At 46.0% G+C, this 6,715-nt stretch overlaps 1 pseudogene; it reads right to left on the reverse strand.

The window, feature by feature from the left end:
• Window positions 1-99: 99 nt before the first annotated feature.
• LOC100966758 lies at window positions 100-843 on the reverse strand (annotated as a pseudogene).
• Window positions 844-6,715: the final 5,872 nt, after the last annotated feature.

Here is a 6,715-nt window from a genome sequence, read left to right on the forward strand (position 1 = left end):
AAATTTGAATTCAAAAGAATTCTCCAGCCTTTTCTTTTTTGGGGGGGAGGGGCTGGGAATCATGCATGTTTTAATGTTTTCTAGAAATATACTGAAGAATCATGCAATGCTGCTGGCATTGGAGGCAATCCTTGGCCACAAGTCTGCACACTCCTTTGCAACTGGTCCTGTAATGGCAGAAACTTTCATTTCACCTTTATTGGTTTTTTGTTGTTGTTGTTTGCTGTTTTTTTGTTTTTTTTGAGACAGACCCTCAAGCTGTCACCCTGGGTAGAGTGCTGTGGCATCACATCTCACAGCAACCTCCAACTCCTGGGCTCAATTGAGTCTCCTGCCTCAGCCTCCTAAGTAGCTGAGACTATAGGCATCCGCCACAACGCTCGGCTATTTTTTTTTTTTTTTTTTTTGGTTGCAGCTGCCATTGTTGTTTGGTGAGCCTGGGGTGGATTCGAACCCACCACCTTAGGTGTATGTGGCTGGCACCTTAGCCACTTGAGCCACAGGCTCTGAGCCTTTACCTTTATTGTTTATTATGACCCCTGCATTATCTTCAAAATAAAGAAACACACCATCTTTTCTCTGGTATGACTTCTACTGTCATATTACCACTGCCAGATGAACCTTCTTTCTGAGGTCTGGTTTGCCTTTCTTAATTGTGGCCATCACCATGTCACCCACACCATGGGAAGTCTGTTGAGTTGTCCCTTGATCCCCTTCACAGAGATGATATACAGATTTTTTGGCTCCTGTGTTGTCAGCACAGTTGATCATGGCTCCTACCGGAAGACCCGGGGAAATCCAGAATTTCACACCAGAGGACCCACCACATCCTCACTTTGACATCTTGGATGACAGGAAAAGGACTCATCAGCCTTTTCTAATATTTTTCTGGAAGGACAAACTTTGGTCTCAGCCAGTTATAAAAAACATTTTCTGCGATGAATTAAAAATTATTAAGGGCAATGTATACTAAGGCAGACCAAAATTTTATACTATTGGAATATACATATAAACATAATTTGTACAAAATTAATCATCATTTTATATGTGACAATATTTCCTACACATTTTTAGTATACCAGATAAGTCTAGTATGTCTTTCTCAGACTTTCAGCGGTCTTCATATTTCTTTTTTTTTTTTTTTTGAGACAGAGTCTCAAGCTGTCGCCCTGGATAGAGTGCTGTGCCATCACAGCTCAAAGCAACGTCAAACTCTTGGGCTTAAGTGATTCTCTTGCCTCAGCCTCCCAAGTAGCTGGGACTACAGGCACCTGCCACAAAGCCCAGATGTTTTTTGGTTGTAGTTGTCATTGTTGTTTAGCTTTTAACCCGGCCCAGGCAGGGTTCAAACCCGCCAACTTCGCAACTTCGGTTTATGTGGCTGGTGCCGTAACCACTGTGCTATGGGTGTTGAGCCCTAAATTTAGAGTTTTGATTTTGGATGGTTTGTCAAATATCAATGGCTTAAAACATTTTATTCAAACAAGATTACAAGTCAAATGATTTCAAAAGGAAATACATAATTAACTGGATCACATGCAAATGTCTTCACAAATTTCCTTTTATGAAACTTATTCAATCCTGCAGATTGAACAGACAATTTGCAAACATTCTAAACCTTCCAGATTGCCCTACCTATCACTTTCTTTTTTTTTCTTTTTTGCAATTTTTGGCCAGGACTGGGTTTGAACCCGCCACCTCTGACATATGAAACCAGCACCCTACTCCTTTGAGCCACAGGTGCCACCCTGCCTATCACTTTCTTAAATAACCATTCTGATTTATCACACAAGATTCTTTTCTTTTTTTTCAATTAGCAATAATAGTGCCTGGGATAAACCTCATTAGCTATGGTACTGCCACTGGGAAAAGCTAAGATCCTCTTCTTCTTCTTTTTTTTTTTTTGAGACAGAGCCTCAAGCTATCCCCCTGGCTAGAGTGCTGTGGCATCACAGCTCACAGCAACCTCCAACTTCTGGGCTCAAGTGAGTTGCCTGCCTCAGCCTCCCAAGTAGCTGGGACCACAGGTGCCTACCACAACACCTGGCTATTTTTTTTTTTTTTGGTTGCAGCTGTCATTGTTATTTGACAGGCCCAGGCTGGATTCGAACCCGCCACCTTAGGTGTATGTGGCTGGTGCCTTAGCCACTTGAGCCACAGGCGCTGAGCCAGATCCTCTTCTTATATAATGCCATTTTTCTTTTTTTTTTTTTGTGGTTTTTGGCCAGGGCGGGGTTTGAACCCACCACCTTGGGCATATGGGGCCGGCGCCCTACTCCTTGAGCCACAGGTGCCGCCCCTATAATGCCATTTTTCTTTCTGTCAAATTTCTCTCACTCTCAAAAACCCACTTTTCACAAAACAGTATCACAGGCTCAGCACCTGTAGCTCAAGCAGCAAAGGTGCCAGCCACATACACCCGAACTGACAGGTTTGAATCAGACCCGGGCCTGCCAAACAATGACAACTACAGCCAAAAAATAGCTGAGCACTGTGGCAAGCGCCTGTAGTCTCAGCTACTTGGGAGCCTGAGGCAAGAGAATTGATTAAGCCCAGGAGTTAGAGTTGCTAGGAGCTGTGATGCCAGGGCATTCTACCCAGGATGATAGCTAGAGGCTCTGTTTCAAAAAAGTAAATAAATAATAACAGTATCACAGTTTACTATGAAGTTAATTATTTACTTCACTAATCTGATAATTAGAAGGTTTAAAAGATAAGAGTTTTGCTCAGGCACGGTGGCTCAAGCCTGTAATCCCAGCACTTGGGAAGCTGAGGTGAGTGGATTGCCTGAGCTCACGGGTTCAAAACCAGCCTGAGCCAGAGCGAGACCTCATCTCTAAAAATAGCCAGGTGTTGTAGCAGGTGCCTGTCATCCCAGCTACTTGGGAGGCTGAGGCAAGAGAATCGCTTAAGCCTAAGAGTTTGAGGTTGCTATGAGCTGTGATGCCACAGCACTCTTCCCAGGGAACCAGCTTGAGGCTTTGTCTCAAAAAAAAAAAAAAAGAAAGAAAAACACTCATTCAGTTTGTAAAGGTGTTTTTTTCATTTACCAAGTCTTGGCCAAAATTTCTCTTAGGGCCAATATTAATTCTAGACAAAGGACCCATGCAGGAGACCGCTGACTCCTTTCCCCTGGCCTCCTTTCCCCTGCCAGAAGCTCTAGTGTTTTTCATTCTCTCTGCACGCCCCTCCGTCTAGTAGGAGGGGTAATCATTTTATCATTGATCTGTGCCCCATGGGCTCAATTCCCAATCCCTGAAACCAAGGATTCACTGAAGAAGGAAACTCCTTTAACAAAACCATGACATAGGCATTCTTTCTGATTTGTTTTTATTCTCTTAAGTCTCACATGGGTACATGGAAAAGATGGCTACCAAGGACAGGACCTGCATCCAAGACAGAAGCAGAAAACCTGGAACATTCAGTTTCTCTTAGAATAGCCAGTGGGCAAAGTTAGAGCAGGGAAGAAAGGGGCCATGTGAGCCAGTCTGTGCCCTGCAATTGCTGACCTCAGTAGGAGAGTGTGCTCTTAGGTCTCATACCATTCAGAGGTTTAAAAAAAATTTTTTGAGACAGAGTCTCACTATGTCCCCCTCTGTGGAGTGCTGTGGCATCGCAGCTCACAGCAACCTCTAACTCTTGCCAGTGGTTCTCAACCTTTCTAATGCCTCAACCCTTTAATACAGCTCCTGTGGGTCGCAACTCACAGGTTGAGAACAGCTGGCTTAAGCGATTCTCTTGGCTCACCCTCTCAAGTAACTGGAATACAGGTGCCTGCCACAATGTCCAACTATTTTGTTGTTGTTTCATTTGTCATTGTTGTTTAGCTGGCCCGGGCCAGGTTTGAATGCACCAGCCTTGGTGCACGTGGCTGGTGCAGTAACCACTGTGCCACGGGGGCAAGCCATAAGTTATTCTTGTTTAAAGCTCTCAATCTTGGCCGGCACCTATAGCTCAAGGAGTAGGTCGCCAGATCCATATACCAAGGGTGGCGGGTTTAAGCCCAGTCCCGGCCAAACACTGCAACAACAACAACAAAAAGCTCTCAGTCTTCCCAGAGACATGGTTGCAGCAGTCTCCTATAAGCCCTTTTTCAAAATGCTTCAGTACAATTCTTAACAGGGTGGGCTTCCCCCCTGTGCTTCTCATCTCCTTCCCTCAGATAAACTACAAACACTTAATATACAGGGGCCAGTCTCACAATTGTTTTGCCCTGTGACAAGGAGAGGGGCGATACCCTACCTATTATTACCCATCTCAGTCAGTTTCCAAGCACTTATATGCACACAATTCTAGCTCTTTTTTTAACCTGGGCAGCCTTGATTTCTTACTTGAACTGCCACTTAGCCATAGGAGGCAGACCAACACACCCCTAGGCCCTATGAAGGGAAGTGGGGAATCCTGCCCTCAGTTTCTAGTCTCAGTCCCACTACACCCACACTCTCTCCTACACCTCTCGTCAATTCTACCAGTGATCTAACACCCAGGAGTTGATTTGGTTCCTGCTTCCTGGAACCCAGATCGATTCTACCATGCCTTAGTCATCTCCTAGTGCAGGAGCCAGTTCCTGCATGCCAGTTATCAGCTACCAACTGCATCTCCACTGCACAAGAGAAGCTGGGGAGGAGGAAGGGGGTTATGGACTAAAATCAACCATGATCAATGTAGGGAAACTGGTCCAGGTGACCTGGCTTCCCAGGGACCACTTGATGAACCAGTCAAGAGCGCTAGGTCGGCTCGGCGCCTGTAGCTCAAGTGGCCAGCCACATACACCTAAGGTGGCGGGTTCGAATCCAGCCCAGACCCGCCAAACAACAATGATGACTGCAACCAAAAAAAATAGCCAGGTGTTGTGGTGGGCACCTGTGGTCCCAGCTACTTGGAAGGCAGGGGCAGGAGACTTGCTTGAGCCCAGGAGTTGGAGGTTGCTATGAGCTGTGATGCCACAGCACTCTACCCAGGGTGACAGCTTGAGGCTCTGTCTCAATAAATAAATAAATAAATAAAGAGCACCAGGTCAAGGGAGCCGATGGAAGGCCACCCTACGTTAAAGTTGAGCCATTCAAATTCCCAGAGGACTTGGAAGTGATTCTTAGAAAACTGGACTCTGGGGCAGCACCTGTGGTTCAGAGGAGTAGGGCACCAGCCCATATGCCGGAGGTGGCAGGTTCAAACCCAGCCCCGGCCAAAAACTGCAAAAAAAAAAATAGAACTTCACTGCTGGCTTCTCTGATGACTACGGAGTCCAGTTTTCTTTCTTTTTCTTTTTTCCGGTGCCCTACTCCTTTCAGCCACAGGCGCCACCAGCAGCAGTGAAGTTCTTTAACATGCACTGGAGGTATGTCAGGGGATTACTTTATTGAGTTCCCACAATTGTGAACCCAACCAAAAAGAATAGAAATTGTACCAGGACAGACAATAGGAATAATAGACACACTGATGATAATAATGTTGAATAAATGCACCAATGAGGCTGAGGCTCCCCACTGGCATCGAGATGTTTCCAGGAACCTGGGACAGGCTTACCCAGCACCAGGCAGCCCTCAGGAGTCCCTACACCTTCTTCTTGGGCTCCTGTCGTCCTCCCTCTGTGCTAACCTGGTTCCCGAGGGCACTCACCAGCTCCCTGGTGGCCCTAGTTTCCCAGTGACTGTTTTGTGGCTATTCCTGAGAATGTAATGTTACTTCCTGGACATAAACAAACTACACTTAGACAGAAAAAGAACACTTACCTCTCGGGAGGGAGTTTTAGACCCCAGGTTTTATTAGAGTCCATCAGAGTTCCTCTGGAGCCCTTAGGAGTTCAGGAAATTATGGAGCCCTGGAACAACTCAGGGAACGCCTCCCCTATAATTCCTGCCCTCTCCCACAGGTAAGCCAGCCCTCCAGTTGGCAAGCCCTCACTGGGGACTCCAAATGTTGTACCCAATGCGAGTAGAATTATAGAGAAAACACCATGACACTGAATTCGAATTAGGTATGGGGTCCTTTATTGGCAAACCGACTGAGACATATTCATATCCCAAATTCTTGGCAAAGCATCACAAAGGAAAGGATATATATATGTGTGTATATATATACATATATATATAGAGAGAGAGAGTCTCATTATGTCGCCCTCAGTAGAATGCTGTCACATCACAGCTCACAGCAACCTTAGACTCTTTGGGCTTAAGCCAGTCTCTTGCTTTAGCCTCCCAAATAGCTGGGACTACAGGCACCCGCCACAACACCCAATATTTTTTTGTTGCAGTTTCATTGATGTTTAGCTGACCCGGGCTGGGTTTGAACCCATCAGCCTCAGTGCATGTGATCGGCTCTGTAACTGTGTTACTGTACCTCCCAGGAGGTACTGGGGGTGGGGAGGAAGGTAGGTAGGATCTTTGCAAGGTTAGATTTACAGGGTTGGGTGTTGGTTAGTTACCAGGGAAACTGGGGATAGGAATGTGGTTTTACAAGGGTCTGCTGTGACTCTGGGCTAATCTCCTGTCTCTGCAGGATATGTTTGTTGAACAGCCCATTTCTGCTAGGGCTGCTGAAGGCGGTGCTGAAGGGGAGGAAGAAAGAAAGTGCCAATTGGGGTCTGTTAGGCCTTTCAGTTTGGCAGGTCTGGGCAGAGTTTGAACACTCCAGCCCCAGCGTATGTGGCTGGAGCCCTAGCCACTGAGGTACAGGTGACAGCCAGAGGTTCACTTTTCTTTTTTTTTTTTTTTTT

This window comes from Otolemur garnettii, unplaced genomic scaffold (assembly GCF_000181295.1).
Source record: "Otolemur garnettii isolate 467f Iridium unplaced genomic scaffold, OtoGar3 scaffold00363, whole genome shotgun sequence".
In the NCBI taxonomy this organism is placed as follows: Eukaryota; Metazoa; Chordata; class Mammalia; order Primates; family Galagidae; genus Otolemur; species Otolemur garnettii.